Source organism: Meriones unguiculatus, chromosome 14, assembly GCF_030254825.1.
Source record: "Meriones unguiculatus strain TT.TT164.6M chromosome 14, Bangor_MerUng_6.1, whole genome shotgun sequence".
Lineage (NCBI taxonomy): Eukaryota > Metazoa > Chordata > Mammalia > Rodentia > Muridae > Meriones > Meriones unguiculatus.
In genome coordinates, this window is record NC_083361.1 from 56,299,977 (window position 1) to 56,326,147 (window position 26,171).

The window sequence follows — 26,171 nt, forward strand, 5'->3', positions numbered from 1 at the left end:
AAACGGTTCAGCAGCTCTGCAGGCGACTGATGCTCCTGTCAGCCCCTGAAGCTGAGTAACTTGAAAGTACCACAAAGTAAATGATACAGTTTACTTTGGGCAGATGTGCTAAGGCGCCCTTTCCAGGAGAGCGTGAGGAACTAATTGTGAGACCTGCCCTCTCTTCCACGGCAGCGTTCATGAAGGGGCTGCTCTCTCAGGAGCCTCCCGACCTACCAGCTAGCTCTTGGTCATCACATGGCATAAGCCAGATATAACCTTGCTGTTTCCATCCACTGAGATCTGAGGGATCCTGCTGTAGGCCCACCCTGACAGAGAAATCCACCAAGGAGCAAGGCTACTGGTTAGCTCCATGCCTTGCTGGGCCCCATGGATTCCCTTTGAGTCCTGGCCTCTGCCACTTCCTACGGAGAGACGCTGGGTAGACACTGGGCCCTCAAGTGCTTCATGTTCCCGCTTTTTGATCTATAAAATAGCAACGGCTGTATTCACGGTGAAAATTACATAGGTTAATTCACGGAAGGAGCTTGGCGAGTTGCCAGACACGGAGTAAGTGCTCAATAAATATTAGCCTTATTATTAATACTTCTTTATAAACAAACAACAGTTGGATGCTGCAGGTGGCCTGGATCCCTCCTTAGGAGAAACATTACCCAGAGGAAAACTCACTGCCATCTGCCTCAGGAGAGAAGGTTATGGGGTCAAGGGATGAATGCTCAGATGCACCTACTGGGGGAGTGGGGGAGCCGGGAAGCAGCTCGGCCGTGCTTGCCTTTCATTTCCCCCTGCATTTGGTAGAGGCCTGGTTCAAAGAAAATAACCTCTTCTTCCATGGGACCAAGGGAGCACGTGAGGTGATCAATGCCATCTCACCGGCTGGAGGTGGGATGGCCACAGGACGTGGGTCCCAGCTGACAGGGCAGCTGGAGCCAGGGTAGCTGTTTCGATGTTAGGTTTCGGGTGTGTGCTCTTAAGACACTGGAGATGCTGATTTTTACGTGTGTCTTCTTCTAAGACCCTCTTTAGGGCAACAGATCATTTCTGGACAAGGCATGGCCCTGTGAGCTTTTAGCAGCAATGGTTACTTACAGAACCTACAGAAGACTGAGCCCATGAACGTTCCTTTATGATACAGAGGCGCTCATGAGGCCCTACCCCTCCCGGAGGAACCATTTGCAGCTAGTGGCTTGTGTGTGTGTGTGTGTCTGTGTCTGTGTGGGTGTGTAGAATCATAGTCCTCAGTGTAGAGCCCCTGGCAGGTTGCTTTTGCACCAAATAACCACACCCACCCACACTAACAGAAACAACTATAATTCAACAAAGTGGGTCAAAACAAAAACCAGAACCCCTGACAGTAGGAGAAACTTGTTAGAAAGAAGGGCTGAGGTGTAGGAGAAAGTAATGGAGGGCAAATACAATCCAAATACGTTATATAGCTGGCGGCAGCCATCGGGTGACCCACGCTGGGTGCGTACAGGTCCATCCAGGAGCTGTGGAGGAAGAAGCAGTCTGACCTGATATCCACGCTGAGATACAAGGCCAAGCAAGGTTATGTCATATACAGCACTCATGTCCACCGTGGGGGCTGTAAACACCCAGTTCCCAAGGGCGTAACTTACTGCAAACCTGTCCACCATGGTGTTAGCCAGCTAACATTTGTCCGAAGCCTTCAGACGGAGAGAGCTGAGAAGAGAGCTGGATGCCGCTGTTGAGAGTCCTGAATTCTTACTGGGTTGGTGAAGATCCCGTTTATAAAAATTTGAGGTTATCCTCCTTGATCCATTCCATAAAGCTGTCAGAAAAACAACAACAACAACAACAACCCTGACACCCAGAGGATCACCAAGCCAGTCCGCAAGCACAGACAGATGTGTGGGCGGACATCTGCTGAGCATGAAAGCCTTGGCCTGGGAAACGACCACAAGTTCCACCATGCTGTTAGTCCTCGCAGTGCCGCCTGGAGAAGGTGCAGTCCCCGCCAGCCTCACCTTTACTGCTGGTGCATGTAATGCTTGTAGAATTCATACCCAAAAAACAACTTAGGATAGAAAAAAAATACACTATGGGCTGATGTTTAAATATCGGCACCAACAGATAGCTGGATGCTTGCTTTGGGGTGATTTGCCAGGACTCCAAGGGACACTGCCCAAAGATTTCCGTTGCCTCCGCTTCCTGCAAACATAAAGCTTTTCTGGTTTTGAACTGACAAGATCCTCAGGACCATCAGTCTCTCTGAGCCCACCAGACCCTGGTCCCCATCTGAGCTCAAAATAGTACAGGTGGTCTCCTTGGTAAGTCTGGGGAAAATAAGCCCAGGCTCATTAACCTTACAATAGGAGCTGAGCAGGTATGTGTGTGTGTGTGTGTGTGTGTGTGTGTATAAGCTTTGCCTTGCTTCGACTTTATCTGCTCCACACCTCTCTTACTACAAAGAAGGCAAAATTTTGGTGTTTTTTGTTTTGTTTTGTTGTTGTTGTTGTTTCTTTTAAATTAAGGGCCTGGGAAGACAGCCCAACCAGTAAAGTATCTGCTTTGTAAATACAAGGGCCTAAATTTGATCTCTGACACCCACAGCTTAAAGAGAAATCTGGGCTGGAGAGACAACAGCAGTTGAGAGAACTGAGTTCAACGGCCGGCAACCGAATAGTGGCTCCCAACCATCTATAACAGGATCTGATGCTCTCTTCTGTCATGCAGGCGTACATGCAAATAGAACACTCATAAAAATCAATCAATCAATCTTTAAAGAAAATGTGTAGGCTTAGCAGTGGTATACCTGTCACTCTAGCTCTGGGGGGTGGGGACAGACAGAGGGGACCCTCTGTTTATCCATTCTAGCTCAATCACTGAGAGACTCTGCTTCAACAACCATGACGGAGAGCAAGTGAGGAAAACTTCCGATACTGACCTCTGGTCTCCACACGAACACGCTCACACACAACAGACATTCTTTCAGAAGTTTAGTTGAGGGCTGTAGAGGTGGCTCAGAGGTTAAGAGCACTCACTGCTCTTCCAGAAGACTCAAGTTCAAATCCCAGCACCTATGCCAGGCAGCTCACGACCACCATAATCACAGCTCCAGGGGTTCCAACCGCCTCTTCAAACCTCTGGGGGTACCTGTACAATGCAGAATATACACACATACATGTAGATGATAAGATAAATATTAGAAAGTCAACTGACCTAGAATAGTGTGTGTATCTGTACAGTACAATTTGATGTGTCTACAAGATAGTCAGCAGCTGTTGCCTCTCAAATTTATTATTTCTTTGAGATATGTGCACTCAAAAACCACTCTTGTAGGATTTTTTTTTGCTTGTTTGTTTGTTTGTTTGTTTGTTTGTTTTTTCCAAGACAGAGTCCTTCTGTGTAAGCCTGGCTGTCCTGGACTCGCTTTGTAGACCAGGCTGGCCTCTCGAACTCACAGAGATCCACCTGCCTCTGCCTCACCGAGTGTTGGGATTAAAGCCATGTGCCACCACGCCCAGCTTCTTCTAGGTGTTTTTAAATGTACAGTTCAAAGCTGGGTGTGGTCATGACATGTTTAAGGCCACCCCAAGTTGCATTGCAAGTGCCAGGGCTACATAGCAAGACCATGTCTTTAAAATAAGGGTGATACATTAGTGACAGTGTAGTCTTCCTACTGGGGGATCTAATGCAGAACTTACTACTTGATTGCTGACTCTGTGCCTGTGGACCCATTTTCCCTATACTCACTTCCCCTATCCAGAACCTTGAGAAATTGACTACAGCTCTAGCACTTATCACCTTTCGGCAAACAGCTCCCCTGTCTGTTTAGAACTCATTCTTCTGCCTGCTTTCATCAGTTAGCAGAAGTCCTGGTGGGTGGCCCTCCCAATGTCTTGTTGTTGTTGTTGTTGCTGTTAATGTTTATTTATTTGGTTATTTAGTTCATTTTTTAGACAAAGTCTTTTAGAGACTTTAAAGACAAGGACTTTTAGACAAAGTATTACTATGTAGCCAAGGCTGGCCTCAGACCATGATTCTCTTGCCCCCTCCTCCTGAATGCTGGCATTACAGGTGTGCTTTCCTGTGCTTCACTCCTTGGAGATTTTAAAATCTCTCGTCTCTGTGGGGTTCCTTTCAGACTCCCACCTTTCCCCATTCGGGGGGTTAGGAAAATGCCCCCCCTTCTCTTCTGCTAACCTGAGCCAGGGGAACCCATAAATTCATCAGCCAGAGGAAACCGGTGGGAGCCTTCAAAACCATGACCAGTGTCTCTGAAGTTGACACCGGGCAGAACCTTTAAACCAGTGCTTCTCAACCTGTGGGTCTCGGCCACACAGGGTTCACCTATCGGACTTCCTGCATATTAGATATTTACATCACGATTCATAACAGTAGCAGAATTACAGTTACGAAGCAGCAACGAAATAATTTTGTGGCTGGGGGTCACCACAACACGAGTAACTGTATTAAAAAGTCGCAGCATTAGGAAGGTTATGAACCTCTGCTTTAAACCTTTTTTTTTCTCTGTGATGAGTCAGCCTTCTATCTGGAGTGTGGGTCAACTAGCCAAGGACGTATTTGGAGAATGTGGCCCAATCCATCAGCATTTCCTAATCCCCGAGGTCCCTTCCAGGGAAGGTCCACATACCAGCGGCCAGCGCCATAGACTCAGGTCCACAAATATCTGAAGTCTCTGAATAAGGAAAGTGACTCTGAAGGATGCGATTTTAAACAACTCCACACATCATGTGCGAACACTTCCCAGGCCTGCCAGAGTTTCCAGCTGCCTTTGCCTTTCCACCTGGCTCTCGCCAAATGGAACTAGCAGAGTTTCCCCCTCTCCAACCCACCCCCTGATTCCAGCCTCAGTCCGAGTCTAATTTCTTGCATGTGGTCTGGGTGCTTAGCTGCACACGGACACGAGGGAAGAAGTTGGTTTTAATAATGTGGGAGAGGCAGAGAGGCAAGAGGCTTCTCTGAGTAATGAGATGCGGACAGCCCGGCGTTCTGGAAGAACAAAACCTTAACCAGAGGCTTTCCCCTTTGGCTCGTGCTCATTAATATAGAAAAACACTTGCTGCCACCCTAAATGATGAAGCTTTGTAATATGCCTGTAGCAGCACAAAACAAATGAATGTGGTTTAGGTGGAGTCACGGAGGCCGTGGGCGAAGCTCTTCCTTCTTTCTACCTTAGCCCTTCCTGCAGGCAGGCTATCCCTGGGCCTGGGGACAACTACTCACTAATAGCTCTTGACCATTAGTGAGAACGGGGATCCACCAATTCTTAAGCTCTTGCAGGAGCCCGTTTGAGGAAAGGGCAGCTTAAGGTGAGAGGTTGTATTGTGATAGTCTTCCAAGTATTTTTAACTTCGCACAAGCAAGAATGGGGTCAGGCAAGCGCCCATCCGCATGCGCTTGACGACCTCTGTTGACCAGTGGTGGCTTCAGACCGGTTTCAGCCAGCAGAGGGTGGGAAGCTCAGCCCACCCTGGGCAGCTCTGCTTTCTTACAGCAGTTTACCTGCCCACCCAGGCTTCTCCCTTCGATAGCCCCAGCTGTCCTGAGACAGGCCTTGGTCACACGGTTGACTCGGTGTCTCTTTCCAAAAGTTGATACCTATTTCTTTCAGACTCTTTGAAATTTGGAACGTGGCCTTGCCTGTGGGCTGCAAAGAGGCAGGTAGACCTTGGCCATCTCACTTGGTCTTCACAACTGTCTTGTCCTGGAGGGCTGTTATTTCATCCAGTTTTTTTTTTTTTTTTTAATGAGGGTAAAATTCAGATTACAGGATTAATTACTAACAGTTGAAATTACGGTGCCATCTCCATGAGTGGGAAAACTGAGACTCCAGCCCGTCAGTGACTCGGGAGGCAGAGTTCTCGCCCTGGACAGCGCTGGTCGTCCCAGGTAGAACGGCTCACTCACTTTTGTGCTCCCAGAGCTAGAAATGAACAGGTGCTCAAGAAACAGACCGAATGACACGCAGAATGACTGACAGAGGCCCGGGAGCCCACCCCTTCCATTCTGTAACGCGTCCTAGTTGGGATGAACCTCCTGTTTTCCTGGGGCTTGTCTCCTCCTCCAGACCCTGGGAATCGAACCGGGGACAAAGCAAAGCAGGTTGGTAGAGAAGCCTGGATCACACGGGGGACTGGGCACTTATTCACACATGTCCCTTTCCTATAGGCATGTCTGTGGGGCATTTTCTTGATGAAGGAATTAGCCCACTAGGTCAGTGCTGCCTCTGGACAGGTGGTCCCGGTTGTATAAAAACAGAAGCTGAGCAGGCCAGTGAGCGGCATTCCCTCACGGCATTCACTCTGCTTCTCTTCCTACCTCTGGGTTCCTGCCTTGAGTTTCTGTCCGACTTCACTTAGTGATGGGCTGTAAGCTGTAAAAGGAAATAAACCCCCATTGCTTTTGGTCAGTGTTTTATCGCAGCAATGGAGACCTAGCTAGGACACCCACCGTGGCCTCTGTTTAAGCTCTCTGTTCATACCCCCTATCAGCCCTTCCACGGCCAAGACCACTGTCACCTGCCCTCACTGAGTGTCTGTGGCCAAGTCAGTTAGCTTGTCTAAGTCATGATTCTGTCATCTGTTAAAAGAGACAGATAAGTCTCATTGTGTGGCTGGACCAGACCAAGTCTGTGCGTAGACTGTCTGATGGTTCCGTCACTAGAGTGTAACTGCAGACTGGGTTTCCTCCCTGTGCTCAGATGAGGCGCACTCCTCAGCAGCTAGGAGTCAAAGCAGAACTCCCCAATGGCTCCTCGTCACCTACGAGGCACCCCGAGGAACTGGGCCCCTCATTTCTAATGTTTCTGGGACCCCCATTTTTATTCCCATCCACCCACCCAAGCCGCTTCTTTTAATTTTCTCCCCGTTGGCTGCCAAGAGTGGCCATGCTACATGGTCCTGTTGGCACACTTTTCTCCTGGGTCCTTTATTTTTACCCCCAAACACTTAAGCCCCAACTAGTACCCTCTTGTTCCCACCTTCTCAGGCCATGGTCCTATGGACACCTCTCACAGCCATCCTCCTGGACACTGAGTTTTTCCCCTGGAAAGTTCCAGGGTCAGTAAATAGTTTCCAGGTAGTCCATATGCTAAGAGTTGGCCAAGTGATCTGCCGCCTCTCAGCCAGGCCAGTAAAATGTGAGTGAAGACAGCACAGGCCATGTCCCAGGGGAGCAGTAAGAGCCAATACACCACTTGCTTGCTAAGCTTGTTGCTGTAACGAGGAGCATTCTGTCATTCGCCCACATCCTTAAATGAAGTTTAAGTAGAGAGGTTCCTGGTACTCAAGTGAAGAACAAGGAACATGATCAAGAAAGCAGGGTTTTGGGGTGTGGGGATGGGGGAGCTGTTTGTTATGAGCATGACGAAACTGACTGACAAAGACTTATGGAGGCCACTGCCAGCTGCTCACTGGCCACTGGCAATGACTGATCTCTCTCTCTCAAGAACACCAAGAGATAGAAACAGAGGTGGGGGACTATGGGAATCCAAGGTTGAGAATGAAGAGCTTCCGTGGGGTAACACAGAGAGCTCGGGGTGGGTCAGGCCCACCTCCTGGCGGACATGGTGCCTTGTGCCCCATGGCTAGTATTATGATATCCCGATCATGTTTAAACCGTGCTGAGACTCCTTGCATTCTTTGTCCAAGAACTGACCCATCGCCCTTTAGGCCAGGGCACCCCAAAACATCACATCCTGTCTGTTTTCTTTATGAGGTGACAGGCTGTAAAAATCCCCACATCCTAAATTTACAGTTTAGAAAATTAACATCAGGCCAAGACCCCTGCCCTTATCACCCAGTTGGCAAGTTCTGGCAGCACTGGAGACCGGAACTCTTGGTCCTGAGGTACAGAGGCTGCATTCCAAAGTGAATGTGACCACTCATGTGACTTTTGAAACTTTGGCCCAGAGACCATCGGACAGCGGAGGGACACCTGAGCCGAGAGCACCCACATCGTGCAATGGTTTAGATCAGTGTTTCTTAACCCTCCTAATTCTGTGAACTTTTAATATAGTTTGAGTGTTGTGGTGAATCCCCAACCATAAAATTATTTTCACTGCTACTTCGTAACTGTAATTTTGCTACTGTTATGAATCCTAGTGCAAATATCTGTGGTTTCCAATTGTCTTGGGAGGCCCTTATGAAAGAGTCGAGCAACCCCAGAGGGGTCACGACCCACGGGTTGAGAATCACCGGTTTAGATCTTGTACAATGGCCCATAGGTCATGGGTTAAAGGCTGGCTCAGCAGCCTGAGTCACTGGGAGGACTGAAAGGAGGTTTTTGAGTGGAGTCTAACAGAAGGAAGTTGGATCACTGGGGTGTGTCCTCAGAGTGGATGTTAGGCTACCCATCCCTTCCCCGGTTACTTTCCAGCCACCAGCGGAGTGACATTCTTCGACCTCTAGGGAACTGCCTGGACTCAAAAGTGATAGAACTCACCGCTTTCTTCAGCCATCACCAAAACCTCCCTGCTGAGCCAAAACGGGTCTTTCCTCTTCTTGAGTTTGTCCTGCCTATTTGTAATAGCAATGGAAAGATTCCTACCGCCATCTGAGGGAGAGGAATGGAGCTACCTACCTGTTTCCCTCATGATACAGCAAGGGCTTTTGATAGGACCACATGGAGGGCTCAGTACTGTGACCTTTGCTGTGGTACCCAATGGGCTAGTACTGGGACCAGGGATGTGCTGTTTCCTGGAAAAGTTGCTTCAGTGGCCTACACTCCAACAATTTGTTGGGAAAGAAGATATCCGGAACATGATCAAGAAAGCAGGGTGTTCTGTTTGTTTTGTTTTTTTAAATCATGGAGTAGGTACGGTCCTTTTGGTCCAATGGTCCCAACAGCAGGTCTGTGTGGGGTAGATGACCAAACCAGGAGCTGTGTCTGCTTGAAAAACAAAAATGCACTACTCTTCTCAAAAGATATACAGAAAAGTGCTGGGTCTGGTGGCAAATGCCTATAATTCCAGGATCTGGGAGCTGGAGGCAACAGGGAGTTTGACTTTGAGACTAGCCCAGGCTACACAGGGCACTCGAACCTGGGCCTCATAATGATAGTCTCTCTCCTACCACCCCTATTTGCCCCCCCACTGAATTCAAATCTTTTCCTAGGTACCCCAACATGCTAGCTCCTCACTAGACTCGGGGAATGGCTATTAACCTAGGTTCTAGGTCCTCATACTTAAAGACTTTGCCTACAGAGTCCAAATCTTAGTGTCTTCAAAACTGATAGTGACCATCTATCTATAAATGATGTGTGAGAGATAATTTTAAACTCCAAATAAATGGTTTCTATACTAATTTCACCTTTTGCAAACTACTCCACAGGAATGCTTTTATTAGCAGGCTGTGAGGTATAATGGACCACACATCTTAGCTCATACAGCCCTGCTACCCAGGCTTGGGCATTACCACACGCATGTCCACATGGGAAGAAGCAGGCAAGAATGGGTTTGGGATGCCAGGGTAGGTCAGCCTGACCACACAGTCCTACAGAGCCTTTAATCTAAGCCTCGGGGTCTCCATTTTCCAAACTGTGGGCATGCCTTGCGGTTCATCCAAAGACAACCACAAGTGGCTACTGATGGGCCAAGTCAATATGGCTTCATGATCAATGCCATGGTCTTCAGCATCCACAGTGGCCGCCTTCAATCTCCAGCAGAATTGCCCACTAGTGATCTATGGGTGTGCCGCTGGGCACACAGAGGAAACTCCTGCCCTTGGCCTTGAGACCTCATGCAAGAGGTTAGTCCCTCCTGGAGAAGGCAGGGAAGCCTTCTATGACCTTCTGTCAACACAATCAGAGTTGTCTCTGGTTCTCTGTCCTTGACAGGTTGTTTGTATACGAACGCATGCTAGATACTCTGCCTGAGGTCTGATTGGTACATTTTCTCCCACATCCACCTCTGCCTCCAGACTCTTCAGCCACATGCTGCACTCTCTAGGATTCTGCATCTGGCCTTCCTTTTGGTTCTGCCTCTGAAAGCTACTGTAATGAGTAGCCAGACAGCATATTAACCTATGTCCTGCCCTAGCCTCTCTGCTGCAGCGTCAGGATTTTTTTTTTTTTTTTTTTGAGATGTGGATGTGGGTTTTCTCTGGAGGGGGTTGGCTGGCATGCCGTACACAGGGAGACGCGAGAGAATGAGCCATCAGCACACTGGCACCAACTTTTAATGCATTGGGGGGGGTTGGTCTCTTGAACTGGTAGTTAAGTGATTGACAGATGAAAATCAGTCATGGTGGGGATGTTTTCACCAGAGACCGTAACTGCTAGGATTCAGGGCCTTTCCTGTTGCTGTGCAGATTAAGCATTGCTTAGCGCATCATTAGGTACATGGCTGGGGACACCAGGAGTCTCAGGTAAATGATTCAAAAGCCAGGGACAAGCCAGTATCTGCCACTGCAGCAGCATCTGGCCACATCAGCAACATCTGTGGGAGCAGGCAGCAGTGCTCAGGGGTACTGGAGCCAGCTGTTAGCTCCTGGTACCACTGACTAGGTCAACCTGACTTCCCTTTGTTTCCTGCCCAGTGCTTTTTGTTTGTTTGTTTTTGATTAATTGGTTGGGTTGTTGTTGTTTTTTAAAGACAGGGTTTCTTGTTTAACAGAGCTCTGCCTGCCGTGAGCTTGTTCACCAGGCTGGCCTCGAACTCACAGAGATCTGCCTGCTTCTGCCTCCTGAGTGTTGGGTTAAAGGGGTGTGTGACCATGCCTGGCTCCTGCCCAGTATATAAGGCTCTGCCTTGCTATACGTTACAAACTGCCCCATTCTGCTCTGTTAATCAGAGCCAATCAATCCCTATTGAAAGTCTCTGCCCTGTGTAGATCACTTAATCACTTGTTAGGGTGTCTGAGTACAGAAGACACCCCAACTTTGCTTTCTCAAGAAGAAAGGCTGTGCTCATTTGCATAGTAAACATATCTGGAGTCCCTACTGTGTGCCCAGGCAGACAGTGTCAGGATATGGAGCTGGTTAGGAAAAGCATGTCTGTGTCCTTGGGAACTTAGTGAACTAAAAGAAGGCCAACATCAGACGACTAATTATGTAATTAATTCTTCCGCTGGTCCCCCCATCACCAGTGGGTGACGCCAACCCATCGGTAAATATTTGAATCCCATGATGGATACAGAGGAACACATGGAAACCAGAGAAACCATTCTTGCCTCTCTTACAGAGTCATCAGTTCGGCTGGCGATGTAGCTAAGTAACCATCCCACACACGTTCCCACTCCAGAGGGCCATGGGGGATCTGAAGTGTTCAACTTGAGGGATCAGGAGAGGCTCCATGGGGGATTTACTCATAGCCTTGACGGTGGGCCGCAAAGGGCTCAGCAATACAGAAAACGTCCCTGTAAAATCAGCCACCTGAAGCTCCTCCACCCACGGGGGACCACACCTTAGTCCTGCCACGAGTGCCCTCTGCAGAGCCACAAGACAAGAGCCTGTTATCAACACTGCTGGATCCGAGCTGTTTCCATTTAACAGTGTGTCCTGGGTATTTGTCCCTGCTGACGATCCCGTCTACATGACCATTTAAGCAGCCAGAGAATATTCCATTATATGGTGTACTGGAAATCAATCAAATCCCCATTAATGAACGTTTAGTGTTTGGGTCAAGGGTACACATTCCGGAGCCCCGAGGCCTGAGCCTCAATGTGGTTAGTGACCTGGCTGGGTGGTGAGTGGAAAGCCATGCTTTCTGAAGGCATGACGCTTCTCTGTGTTGATACCTGCAGGTGGTGATGCCACGGGATATTTAGAACAGTGCTTAACACCCAGCAAATGCTCAACTCAAGCTCAAAACTGACAGATGGGATACAGGCACCCTGCTCTACAATGCCAGTTTGTGCCCCTCCGTTTCAGTACCCCAAACATCCAAATTACACAGACAGTCAACAGCACACACACTTAAAACCGTGACAGCTACCATCTAGTCACCCAGACAAGAGTGTTCCTAAGTGTTGGACATGACGCTGTGGCTGGTAGGAGGTAATGACTGAGGCGAGCCACTGCCTCCCTCTTGGAAAAATGGGACCCTCCCACGTCATCCACAAACCAGCCATCGAGGTTTCTTGATTTGCCAACCTTCTGGGTGGCATTCTGGAATAGAAAGCAAAGTCAAGTCAGAAGCTCTCACTCCTATTTCTCGGAGGGGACGCTAGAGTTGAGGCCATGTTGGAAAATATAGGTCAAATCTTGGTTTCTGTGGTTACTGAGCACCATCAGCCACAGTGACTCCCTCCGTGTGGGTTACGCCAGGGTTCGGAGGCCTGGCAGCCTTGCCTAGTTCCCCTAAGAGTGACCCCCGCCCCCATCCCCAGGGTCCGAGGCTCGCAGCCCTGATAACCCGCAGGCCCAGAGGGTCCTGAGCCTGCGCAGCACCTAGGAGCGAGCTACCATAGGCACCCTGCTCTTCATGCCTGAGGTTAGGGGTCCTGGGAGGTACTGCCGATGGCTTTCAGAGTGTCCGGGACACCCCGGCAGCCCTACCCAACAGTCGGCTGCTGCGTGTGGGGACCGCAGGGAGCAGGGAGGAGGCCGAGTGCGGCAGGAACAATGTAGTGGGTTGTTTTGCCGACTGTCAGCCTCGTTCTGGGATCCTCCTTTCCACGCCCCTTGGCCTAACCGCCACAGGCACAGCTCGCAGAGGGAAGAGCCCCCTTATTTGGTCTTGGAAAGAAAGGGGAAAGGTTATCCTCGGATGCCTGCGGCGTTGGGTCATCAGCCCGCAGTCTTTGGCCCGCACCCGTGGGGATGCAGTTCCCGCTCTCGCCGGCGGGTGGCAGCACCGCGCAGGGCCAGGGGAGATGGCCAGCTGGTAAACAACCCGCAGGATCCGGTGCCCCTGGGTGGGGACCCGCCCGGGTGGGGGTGGGATCCTTCCGTGTGTGCACGTGGACGGAGATGCCGAGGGAGAAGCTGGGCCGAAGAGAAAGGGAAGGAGGAGAAAAGAGCCCAATACCTTGTTTGTGGGCGAGTCTGGCTTCCCGTATTGCGTTGGCTGTAGCGTGTGAGTTTGCCTGACCGTTTTCACGCGAGTCGCCGGAGAGTGCTCTGTGCGAGGCGGGAATCAGTTTCAGAGTCAGCCACGCGGGTCAGGGGGCGCGAATCTCTGTTATACGTTATCAGTGAGGCACTGTGGGGGGCTCTGCACCAGCTGGGAGATTGGCTTTCTCGCCCATCCTTTGCCTCCTCACTCTCTCTCCCCGCTCTGCCCCTCCCTTGCTCTTCCTGCTTCTCCGTGAGCCTGGGGGTGTGTAGCGACCCACTTTCCTCCTTGGGGCCCGAGGAGGGAGGCGGGGTTTTTAAGTATGAACCACCACGGAGTTGGTTCCTTTCCTACACCATCCTGCAAGAGAGGAACTGCCACCATTTTATCTGGAGGTCAGAAAGGTTCTGGTCACCCCAGCAGTAAAGGACAGTGCTGGTTCCCCAAAACCACGCTTATTCGGTGATTGAGAGCCCACTTCCCTTCCAGTGACTCCTCCAGGCGAATCAGGGATGTCGTCGGAAGCTGGGAGGGCATAAGCAGAAGACCTTGGACGGAGTTCCAAGCCAGTTAGGGCTACATTCTGTCTCAAAACAAAAATAAACGCAAACACAAAGATTTGGGCTGCAAAAGACGGCCCGGTGATTTAAGCACACTTGTTGCTTTTCCGGAGGATTCAGGTTGGGTTCCCGGCACACGCAAGGTGATCCACAGCCGCGTGCAGCTCCACTTCCAGGAGATGCCGTCTTCCCGTCTCCGCAGGTTCCAAGCATGCTTGTGGCGAGCGTACACACATGCAGGCAAAACACACGTAAAATGAGTAAATCTCATGGAAAACAAAACACCCAGAAGTTTTAGAGATGGACCAAGAGTAGACCCTCCTCCTGGACTTTCACTCACCTCCAAAAAGGCTTCTAGGTAGTGAGTCTCCTGCTGTGCTTCTTGTTGCTCCACTGATGGCTGGAGGGAAAGGCCTGATGGGAGTCTAGGCTGTTTCTTTTATTATTGGTTGTTTTTCTTTTGTTTTGTTTTGTTTTTATCTTAGGAAAGTTCCAGGCAGGACCCTTCCCTTTCTCTCTCCCTTTCAGTTTCTTTTATATACCAAGGGTGCTCCACCCTCCTCTCCTCCCAGTCTCCTTCCTTTTCCCCTTTCCCCTTTCCCTCTCCCTTTCCCCCAAGAAAAGGGGAGTGAGTCCCCCACCCATCAACCCTCCCCAGCACATCAAGTCACATCAGGACTAAGCACATCCTATGCCCTGAGGCCAGGCCAGGCAGCCCTGCCAGGGGGAAGTACATGTTAGAAACAGCTCCCGTTACCCTCAGGTCCAGACCACGCATGCTCCTTAGTTGATGTCTCAGTCTCTGTAAGCCCCAGAGGGATCTGGCTTAGTTATCGCTTCTTGTGAGGTTTCCCTAACACTTCCACAGGACCCCTGGAGCTCTGTCCCGTGCTTGGCTGCAAGTCCCAGCATCTGTCTGGATCTGCTGCTGGCTGGAGCCTCCCAGAGGACAGTCAAGTTAGGCTCCTGTCGGCAAGCATAGCAGAGCATCATTAATAGTGTCAGGGGATGGCTCTCTACGGAAGACATTTGCTCAACCATGTTCATAGTGGCTTTATTCATAATAGCCAGAATCTGGAAATGACCTAGATGTGCCTCAACCAAAGAATGGATACAGAAAATGTGGTACATTTACACAATGGAAGACTAGTCAGCTATTAAAAACAAAGAAATTGTGAAATTTGCAGGCAAATGGATGGAACTAGAAAAGATCATCTTGAGTGAGGTAACCCAGACCCAGAAAGACTCAATGGTATGTGCTCATTTATACGGGGATATTAGACCTGTAGTACAGGATAACTATACTACAACCCACAAATCCAAAGAAGCTAAATAATAAGGAGGGTCCAAGGGAGGGTGCCAGAATGTCACACAGAAGGGGAAATAGAATAGACAGCAGAGCAGATGAAGAGGGGGAACTGGGCAGGAGATGGAATGGGGAGGGAGACAAGGGTGGAGATCAGATGTGGGGAGAATGGGGGTGGGAGGTGAGAAGGCTGGGAATAAGAAGGGAAACTGAGGGATGTCTCTTTGTCAAGTTGGAAGCCTGCAACAGGATAGGCTTCTGGGAGGATATGGGTGTGGCTCTAGCTGAGAGTTGGGGGAGGGCATGAAGACTGAAGTCCTCCTAGCCACCTCCTAGCCAGGCAGGACTAATGGAAGGAGTGGAACAGCAACCCACCCACAAAACTTTTGATCCAAAAATTATCCTCCCTACAAGAAGTGCAGGGATAAAGAGAGAGCAGAGACTGAGGGAATGTCTGACCAGGCAGCCCTTTCATTTGTGTGCACCCCCCTACCTCATCCCACACCTCCAGCCCATTCCCACTGCTCCTCATCGGCCTCCTTAACAGGGACCCCAGTGACTTCCACCAAGGAAACCCACTTTGGGTTTCTTCACCTGGAAGGACATTTTCAAGTCTCACAATCACGGACAACTTCTGTAAGTCACTGGGGTGACAGGTTTGCGCTTGCCTTACATTACACAGGAGCCGCTTTCTTTTCTTTATATGTGTTGTGTGTATGTATGTGTACGCATGTTCCTATGGGTGTGTGGGCACATGCATTTGGAGGGTAGAGGACAACTTGAGTTTCACTCTCCAGGTGCTGTCCACCTATACTTCCCTAGGCTGACCAGCCAGCCCCAGCAATCTGTCTGTCTTTCCCCAGTGCTGGGATTATATAACCATCCCACACATTGGGCTTTTAAATTTTTTTTTAATTTATTATTATTTTTTATGGGTCCTGGGAACCAAAATGAAGTCTTTCTGGTCCTCTTTTTCTTCTCTTTTTCTCTTAAAGTTTATCTTAAACAAGATTAAATCCAAGGAACGTTTTTATTTTTCATGAGACAGCTTTTAAGCTGCTCCCATTTACTAATTTGGGTGGCTTCCTGGTTTCCAAGAAGTTTCTTAGCATGTCACATAGCAAGCACACGCATGGGGAGTTCTCACAAGGCTGTCCAGGGACTGGTTACTTGGCAGTCGGTGTTTTGTTGGTTGCATCGAGTCAAAACTCCACTGATAGCCAGTTGGTTCACAAGGGTGAAAGCCTCGCTTTCTAAAACTCCCAACACCACAGGCTCATGACCGGCGTTCGGTGGCCTCTGTGGCACTGCAGCCTCTGAGGCTAAGCTGGCTCCTTGGAGGAGCCTCCATTCTTCTCAGGAGCCGGCTTTAATGACGGCACTGTCATGGCCTACCTAAGTTGGTTCTGACAGCCCAGAGCCCAGTCACCGTATCGGGCCCCAGTAATAGATGTGTGTCAACTGCACTGTGGCGGCACGGCTTGTCCCCTCCTGTGCGTGTAGTCCTTGTTCTGTGCTTCGTCCTGAGGTAGAACCCACCGTAAGATAGTCCCCATATCCCGGTTTGGTTCCCTCCAGTTGCCTGGATTCTATCCTCTGTGTATGCTTTGAGGTAGGTTGAGCTGCCAGCCTCTTAATGACGGACCTCGTTGGGGCGGGGGCAGTGGTGCCCAGTGATGAACCATAGACTTGCAGGGACAGTTGCAAAGCCTGAGGCACACACTTTTAACTCTGTGACAACTGTTGTGGGGATTTAGTGGTTCTGCCTGGGTGCAGGGCTGACAGCACTGTCTGGCCAATAGGGTGCAGAGAATACCCACCTTCAAGGTTGAGTGGAGGAGTAAATGAAAGAGTGCAGCTTTCTGGGGTGTCCCGATTGACTTTTGTCTGCTTAGATCCCTGCAGTCCCTCAGAGCCCCTTTGGGTCCAGATTGTCAGGACTCATCCTTAGTAAGAGACAGAAACGCAGCCCAAGCTTATTTATGCAAATGAAGACATTTAATTGTCTTGTGGAAACGTCCGTTCCACGTACAGCTTCATCTGGCAAATTAACACCGTTATTTGAATTGCCCTTATCCTTATCTCAGCTGGCTCGGCTTTACTCTCAGGTTGGCGCTGTCACTGGCTCTTGATCAGCCTACATTGGCCAACCCTGAGGAAACTTAAGAGACTTGGGTTCCTGAAGGGAAGTCATGGGGGGTGGCATGCGTGTGCGTGCGTGCATGCGTGTGTGTGTGTGTGTGTGTGTGTGTGTGTGTGTAAAGAGGACAGAGAGACTGAGCAAGAAAGAAGAGCAGGCATGTACTTCCTCCCTTGCTCTATGCCATCAGTCTGGAGCGGGAAGCCTGGATGGTGAATATTCCTGCCATGACGGGCACTTAGCACGCAGCCAGGCTGGCAGGGCAGAAGTAAGTTGAACTGTGTCCTCTCGCCCAGGGGACTAGTTCCCTTCCTGACATGACAGAGGGAAACTTTGCTTCTGCGTTGGCGAGATGGCTCCGTGGATAAAGCGTATGGCGCTCAAGCCTGAGCACCTGAGTTAGGATCCCATGTGAAAAACACCAGTAACCCCAAGCACTGAGAGGGGCAAGACAGAGGTGCCCGTTCAGCTGCCTGGGCACCAGCATAGCTCAACGCTCAGTAAGAGACCTTATCTGAAAGTCATAAGGTTCAGAGTGATGGAGAAAAGTATCTGATGATCCCCTCTGACCTCCAAATCCACATCCATGCACGCACGCCTGCATAAATACATGTGTGCATCACACACACACACACACACACACACACACACACCCTTGCTGTCCATACGAACTCTGTGTCAAGAAGTCTGGAAATCCTCATGCCCTAGTGTAGCAAAATGATTTAACTACATGATGTACAATGATATGAATAGAGTAGCTAATAAGATGGCCATAACAATATAACATATACAATTAAACATAAGTGTACAAATATACTACCATAAGATAATGGCATGTAAGCACATGTGAAGATGCAATAAAGCCTCACTGAACTGGCCGAACTAAGGATCCCCGGGGACCCTTAATGAGAGTCACCACACAAACAACTATAAATAAGACATTACCAATCCACACTGAGGGGCATGCCAGGCTGTTGACTGGGCTCCGGCACAAGCTGTGTGTTGACTTGTTTCTTCTCCAGTCTGATGCAATCCAACCCGGGGCTAAAGCAAACAGCACGTTATCAGACACCTCGGACCCTTGGGTGCATCTCAAGGAATTAAACCTGAATATACTTACCTGGTTGACTCTGGCCATCAAGTGTCCCCTGAGCTGAGGGAGCAGCATAGAGGCACACCCCACATTCAAGAGCACCCCGGGAATGGAGTTAGAGAGTGGGAAAGCCTCTCCTCTTCTGGAGCTGAGTCTCCACTCTGCCCCTCCCCCTCGCACTCTCCCCCTGGCTGCGTTGTCCTCTGGCAGGGAGACACTGGCCCCCATTCCCAGGTGAGCCTTCGGTGTTAGTCAGGGGCATCTGTTGGGTCAAGAGCTCGTCAGTGCCCTGTTCCGCCAAATGAGCAGAGAGAAGCAGAAATGGATGAAGAACAGGTGTCTACACCTTCAGAATGTGCCCTCTGACTCCCCGCCCCCCGCCAGTGCTGTGCATTTGTTCCTTGGGCACCTCTGTTCCTCGGGTTTCTTTTAGACTGGGGGGTGTGGCTGAGGATGCAGCTATCCATCAGTCACCACATACTTAATTCTCTGGCACACCATTTCCTTCATCCTCAGACAGCCCTAGGAGGCCAACATTCTTATTAGCTTCATTTTACATGAGGGAACTAGTACTTAGAAAGGTCTTGTCAGTTTCCCCAAACCATACAAGGAAGAAGGGGACGAAACCAGACTGAGTGCCAGGCCCAAGACATTGATTCATTGTTTTTTAGGGTTTGTACCTGGCAAACCCTAAACAGGCAACAGGGTCAAAGTTGAGTGTTATTCCTTAGGTGTGACCCAGGTTGATTTTCAAGACCGGGTCCTTCATTGGCCTAGAGCTCACAGATTTTGGCTGGCTGGCCAGGCAGCCCTGGGTAGACCTACCTGTCTCTTCCTTCCCAGAGCTGGCATTCCGAGCATGCATCGCACCTGGCCTTTTTACACGGGTTCTGGGATCAAACTGAGGCCCTCATGCTCATGTGGTGAGCACTTTACTGACTGAATTACATCCCCAACACATCGCTTCATTTTTCTAAAGACACAGCTATTGCTCTGTGGCCCTGCCTTGCCTGTAACCAATCCCTGGGCTTCGACAATCCTCCAGCCTCAGCCTCCTGAGTGGCTGAGACCCCAGATAAACCGCAGAGGTGTGCCAGGGTGGGTGAGAGACTGGATGGCCATCGCTAGCCTCTGTCCCTCACTGCTGAAGGGCACTGGAAGGAGAGCACCCATGACCAGTGCTTTGACCTGACCCCCAGGTCTGTTATCTGCAGCTACTAAAGACCCTCAGGGATTGAGAGGCAGTGTGCTGAGAAGGAGCCATCCATCTGCCTGGAAGCATCTTTCAAATTCCTAGGGCTTTGCGATGCCAATGATAGCTGTTTGCCTAACTTAATCTGACAAAGGTGGATGTGGCTGAGTGCTGGGGCAGGAAGGAGGCAGGAAAGAGGCACACACAGGAGGCTTACAGTGCTTGAACTGAGGGCTGAGATGCTTCGTGGGCCAGGTTGAATGTTCTCCTTCCTGAGAACTGGGCAAACTCTTGTGAGCTGCTGTGATGGGGCCCAGGTTCATGGAGGGATCTCTTGGCTGTGCACAAGCAGTGATTCTAAGATGGTTTAGAGATACAGAGAGAAGGAGGGTAGAGGTTACTGCTGAGAGGTGATGCTAGCTGGGCCAAGGAAGGGAGGTGGTGCCAACATGGCTTCTCACTGGATCAACTCCTGTCACAAACTCCGTGTTTCAGCCTTCATATCATCCCCAAGATACTCACCGTTCATTTTCAAATATACTAAAATCTGGAAAACATCCCAAATCTGGAACACGTCTGGTTCTAAGCATTCTAGACAAAGGCCACTTAACCTGACATAATTATTGTGTCTACCATCAACCATCATGAAGAGGAGTAGTAAAAAAAAAAAAAAAAGATGAATAATGTACAAAATGTCTCCAGTTAAAACATTTAATTTTATTACCCCCCCATTTTATCACCGGATAATATTTTAGAATGATGTGATTGAAAATATTTTATGGCTTGTGTTATGGATTTACCAGATTGTAAATTCTATATGTGAAAACCTGGTTCTAAATTTTTGTTTACCTGAACATTTGAGGTAATAGCTATTTAGCTCTACAGGGCAATTCTGCACATGCCTGACTCCAGGTAGCACACATACATCTTTGGCTATAATTTCTTTTCTCAGTCTTATCCATGAACTGATTTAAAAAAAAATGCTTTAATAAGATGTAGCTAATAATTTTACATCTTAATTGTGCTCACAATCTTAGCCAGAGCAATAAGATAGGAGAAAGAAATATAAGTAATAGGAATAGGAAGAAGTGAAATTGTATTGCAGACAACATGAGTCTACATATTTAAGCTACTACAGAAAACTCTTACGTTTAACAAAGGCTTTCAGCAAAGTTGCAGGATACAAAATTGAGACGTAACGCAGTAGTTTCCTATATGCTAACAAGGAGCTTCCTGAGGAGGAGATTAGAAAGGAAGCAGCCCACTCAAAATAGCCTTCAGAATACAAAGTACTGAAGAGTAAATCTTAGGGATGGGAAAGATCTGCATAGCGAAAACTGTCAGGACCCTGGACAAAGAAATGAAAGGGGATGCTCCCGGATCGCCAAAAAGAATCCTCAGGTTTACCGTAATTCTCATCAAAATTCCAGTGACATTCCTCATAGAGCTAGGGGAAAAAAGCAATCCAAAAACTCATGTGAAAATACAAAAGAACATGCGTAGCCAATACAATCCTAAGCAGAAAGAACAGCACTGGAGCTTGCGCAGTGCTTGACCTCAAGTTATACTGTGGAGCCGTGGTGATAAAGATTGTGTGGTGCTGGCACAAACCAGACGCGTAGACTGATGGGATAGGTGGACAGAGAACCAGAAATAACTCACATAGCCACGGGAACCTAATATTTGGCAGAGGGACGAATAATATACACTTGAAAAACAGTCTGCCCTACAACATGGGGGGGGGGGCAAAATTAGATATTCACCTGCAGAAGAATGAACTTAGGTCCGCAGCTCCCAGCTTGCACAAAAAGAAATTTTAAATGAACCGAAGACTTTATCTTAAAACGTGAATGGGCCGGGTGTGCTGGTGCACACCTTTAATCCCAGCACTGTCAGGCAGTGGCAGGCAGATGTCCATGAGTTCGAGGCCAGCCTGGTCTACACAGTGAGTTTCAGGCCAGCCACCAAACAAACACCGCACTGAGGTTCCCGTTCCTATCAGAACGGCTCTGATCAAGAAAACAAATGACGACAAACGCAGGTGAGGATGTAGAGAAAGGGAACCTTGACTTATCGCTGGTGGCAGCATTCAACTAGCACAACCAGTTTGGAAATAAGTACGGATATTTCTCAAAACATTAAATGTTTGGCTAGACATAGTGGTGCACACCTTCAATCCCAGCACTTGCGGGGCAGAGGCAGGTGGGTCTCTGTGAGTGCCAGGACAGCTAAGGCTAGAGAGTGAGACACTGTCTCAAAAAATATAAACAAACAAAACTGTCTTATGACCTATCTATTCCATTCCTGGACAGAAGACTTCCATGCCCAAAAGACTCCTGTCAGGGACAATTGAAAATCCACATTTATTGCTGCTCTATTAAGAATATCAGGGAAATAGGACCAACTGGATAGTTAGTGAGAGCGGCCTGTAAACACAGTGGAACTTCTCTCTGTTGTAAAGAACAAGGACAGTTCCAGGACACGCATGGAACTGGACAGTGATGTATTAAGTGAGGTGACGGGCTCATAAAGACACAAATTGTGTGTTCTCTTACATGTGACTCCTAACTTTTAACGGCTGTATTGAGACTATAAAATGAAGCTAGATGAGAGAGACCAGGAGGATGGGAACAAGGGATGGAAACGGGGGAGGCAAGAGGTCACATAACAATAGAAGGGAGGTTACTGGGGTGAGAGGACACGATGGTGGAGGGAGCAGGGAAGAAAAACTAACAAAAACGTTGGTTGGAAATGCCTTGATGAAACCTAATCCTTAGTAAGATAATAAAAAAAAAAATACAACCCAAAAGTAGATAAGCTAGTAACTTTCCATCTCCTTTGCTATTATTCAGCTATCATTGAAATTGTTGTTTTTTTTTTTAAGTATTGGCATTTTATATTGTTTTAATTGGAAAATCTATGTAACATCAACTTTGCCATCTCAACCACTTTCAGCTGGGATGCTCGATGGCATTAAGAACATGAGCATTGTGGACATGAGCATGAGTACGCAGTCCTCTGCACAATTTTCTTGTACCCATTTGGCAGTAACACCGGTTCATACACACACTCATTAATGCGTGCACATTGGTGTGTGAATCTGCATGTACGTGGAGGAAGAGATCAGTGTCAGCTCTCCTTGTCCTCCATTTTATTTTTTGAGACAGGGTCTCATACTATACCCAGAATTTACTTATTCAGCTCGACTGGGTAACCAGCAAACTCCAGGGCGCTCCCCACCCTCCAGCTACTGCACCCAGCTTTCTGTGGGGTGCTGCTGATCTGAACTCAGGCCTCCTGCTTGTACAGGGAGCTCACTGATGGCTCACTCCTGGAGCCATCCCCCCACCCCCAACTCTACAGGTTTATACTGTTAATTACTGGGTTCAAAACCCAATTACCTACTTGGTTTGGAAGGATAAAATTTTGTTCCTAATTTTCAAATGCGTATGTGTTTTTAAAGAATGGATTTTGCCCACGTTAGTGAGAAAATCAAATGTGCAGCATGTTGACAACATCTGCCCCCAAATTATCTCTGCACAGCATTTCTTTGTAAAGCGGCTCGTTTCTAATTCATTATTCAAAGCAGCACCTTTATTTGAAGGTTTGGGTGAAATCCGTTCCTTTCTTGAATTCCACCTGTTGTGTATCCGCATTAACGAGAGCCGCTTGCCATCCTGGGAAATGTCGGGCAATCTGCAGCGCTTTCTTTTTGTCAAAGGGCAACACCTGTTCCCAGGATCACCGCCTGGCGCAGTTCCTTCACACAAGCCTTTTGTCAAACGCTTTGCTGTTGGAATCTGGACCCCGGTGATGGCTCCTGTCACTTTGTGTTCTGTTGGCTTCTCATTCTCCCAGGTGACATTTGGCTTCTGAACACTGCATTGAGTGTGGCCTTTACCTGCCGGGCTTGCTCTGAACTCCAGCCTCAGACTCGCTCAGACTCGCAGTCAAAGGAGCCGTTCCTGCTGTGGCTGCAGTGACACTGATCTCCCTCGAGAAACGTCATCTTTGATAATGCCGTGTGGTTTGGGCGATCTGTCCTCCCACCTACATCTTTTGGCGTCCGAACAGCCAACTTCATCGTGTTTTTCACCACTGAAATGAAATAAAGAACATAAACTAATACCTCCATCCATATTGCACTGGCTACTCTATCTTTGCCATCACCATGAATGAATGTGTTTTAGTTTGTGTTTATTCTTTTTATTGTTACTATTATTATTATTGGTTTTTCAAGATGGGGCTTTTCTGTATAGATCTAGCTGTCCTGAACTCTCTATAGGTCAGGCTGGCCTTGAACTCAGAGATTTTCCTGCCTCTGCCTCCTGAGTGTTGGGACTAAAGCTGCCCAGCCCAGCTTGTAGAGATTTTTTTTTTTAATTTACTTTTACATCCCAAACATACCCCCTTCTTCCTCTCCTCTTGGTCCCACCCTCTCACCCTCTTCCCCATTCCCCCATCCTTCTCCTCAAAAAAGGGGAGCTCCCCCTCCTTACCAACTCAGCCCAGCACTTCTAGTCGCATCAGGACTAAGTGCATCTTCTTCCACTGAGGCCAGACAAGGCAGCCCTTGCAGAGGTTTCTAAGCACTTATCGCTGCATTTAATGAAATGTTTTAAAGTTTGGATTGAATACTTCAGGGAAGATGATTGGTCAAACTACAGAGCTTGTCATTGTGTTCTGGATGCTACATAGTTCACTCAAGTCACTGATTTTTAACCTCTGCATTCATCCATGTAACCAGGACCCAAACCAAGAGAGAAAATGCTTCCTGGGCCCGGGGAATGGTCCTGTGGATACCAGTGGCTGCTGTGCAAGCATGAGGACCTGAGTTCAAATCCTCAACACTCATGTAAAATGCCAGTATTGGGGATCCAAACCAGTGGATCCCAAAAGCTTGCTGGCCAGTCAGCCTGGCTAAAATGGTGAGCTCCTAGTTCTGTGAGGGACCCCACAGAAAGTGACACAGACACACCTGATGTCCTGCTCTGGCCTCCATATGCATACCCACATCTGCCCATTCATGAACATGTGCCATAAACAAGAAAGACAGGAGGGGAGGAAGGAAAAGGAAGGGCGGGGGAGGGAGGGAAGGAAGAAGAAAGAGAAGGGTAGGAAAAGGCTAGAAAAAGAAAAAAAAGTAATTTCTTTCCTGAGCCACAAAAACTCCAGTCACAAAGCTGCGGCAGCAATCACTGCTGATTTGGGGGCTACAGGCCAACCGTGCAGTTCTAACCCACAGGGTTCGTTTTATTCTGCCTGTCTACGTAGAATCACACGCCGTTTGTGCTCGCCTCTTTTGGTGCTTTTAAGACTAGATCAGGTTTTTGCGTGTATCCGCATTTCATTCTTCGCTTCCGCTGAATAGTTTTATTCTAATCTCCCACACATGCACGCACGGCAGCCCGTTTGCCTGCTCTTCTGTAGGAAATTTGGATCATCTACTCTTGACGTAGGTAGAGATGGAGTCACAGTGAGCCTTCTCGCACCGGTTGCATAGCTTAGGCTTGTGCTTAAATCTCTTAGAAAGCGGGAGTTTTCTCCTGCTCCCGGTTGCTCCATTCCCTGTAACACTTGGCCTTCATCGTGCTCCTTTATTTATTTATCTATCAAATCCTCAACATTCATGTAAAAGGCCAGCATTGGGGATCTGGACCTGTGTCAGGGTCTCACACTCTAGTGCCTGGAATTCACTGTGTGGCAATAAATAGATGGATTTTTAAATCCTTTTTGCCAGTTTTCACTTTGTTTGGTTTAATTTTGGTTTAATTTGTGTGTGTGTGTGTATGTGTGTGTGTGTGTGTGTGTAGGGCACCTGAGCACCATGGTATTTGTGTGGTGGTCTGGAGGTCTCCTTTCCATCAGGTAGGTTCCAGGGATCCAACTCAGGCCATTAAGCGTTTCGGTAAGCACCTTTATGTGGAGGTGGGACCCACAGAGTTCCGCCTGCCTCTGCCTCAAGATTGCCGGGATTAAGGAGGCGCACCACCCACCTGAGCCTACACTGGTCCACTGCAGTCCGTGTTGTCCCAAGTGTGGCAGGGACATCCTCTCAGGCTGGCTCCCTGAGGTCTTCAGCGCACTCTTCACTTTTCTGGTGCTTCACACTTTTAATTTTGTAGAATTTCATTTTGTGTAGTGTATTTTACATCATTTCGGTCCCACCCTTCACCCCCTTTTAACACCTCACATGGCTCCCTCTCAAATTTATGATCTCTTTTTAATTATTGTTACAAACAAATGCATATGTGTATGTATATGATGATATGAATATATATATATTCATATATATATATATATCTCACTGAGAGTCTGTATATGTTTGCTCACATGCATATTTAGGGCAGATCACTTTGGATCGGATAACCTATCCAGGGCTGGTCCCTTCGTCGCTTAGTAGTCTCTAATTGCCTGGAGCTCTTCATCTAGGGCTGGGGTCTTATGAGGTCTCCTTCGTCGCCATCGGCATGTCAGCTGGTGTTGTCACCATGCGGGTCTGGCTTGGATGGCATACTGCTGAGATTGCGTGGATACTGTTTCCCGGTCATATATAGAAGACACTGCCTCTTGGAAGGCGTCCTGCTCCTCCGGCTCTTGCAATCTTCCCGCTCGCTCTTCTGTGATGTCCTCTGAGTCTTTGGTGTAGTGTAGTGTTGTGTTGTGTTGTAGATGTGCGGACTGGAGACGGGCACCTCACAGTCAGTTGTCCTCTGCGTTTTGGCCGGGTGTGCGTCTGTGTGATGGTCTCCATCTGACGCAGTAAAGAAGTGGTTTGGGCGAGTGGTGAGAGCCACATTTCCCTGAGGGTGAAAGCAGAAGTCTTTAGGAGGTTATGGGAGTTACAGGGGTACAGGGAAGTGGCAGGGGCAGATTCTCCCCACGAGTCCTCAATAGC

At 48.6% G+C, this 26,171-nt stretch overlaps 1 long non-coding RNA gene across 1 annotated transcript; it reads right to left on the reverse strand.

Annotated features, from left to right (window-relative positions):
• Positions 1 to 1,292: 1,292 nt before the first annotated feature.
• On the reverse strand, positions 1,293 to 13,219 carry LOC132647224 (uncharacterized). The gene is made up of 4 exons (XR_009585559.1): positions 12,956 to 13,219; positions 2,909 to 3,117; positions 1,620 to 1,792; positions 1,293 to 1,490 (listed from the first exon to the last, which is right to left on the reverse strand). It is a non-coding gene; the product is annotated as an uncharacterized LOC132647224 (long non-coding RNA).
• Positions 13,220 to 26,171: the final 12,952 nt, after the last annotated feature.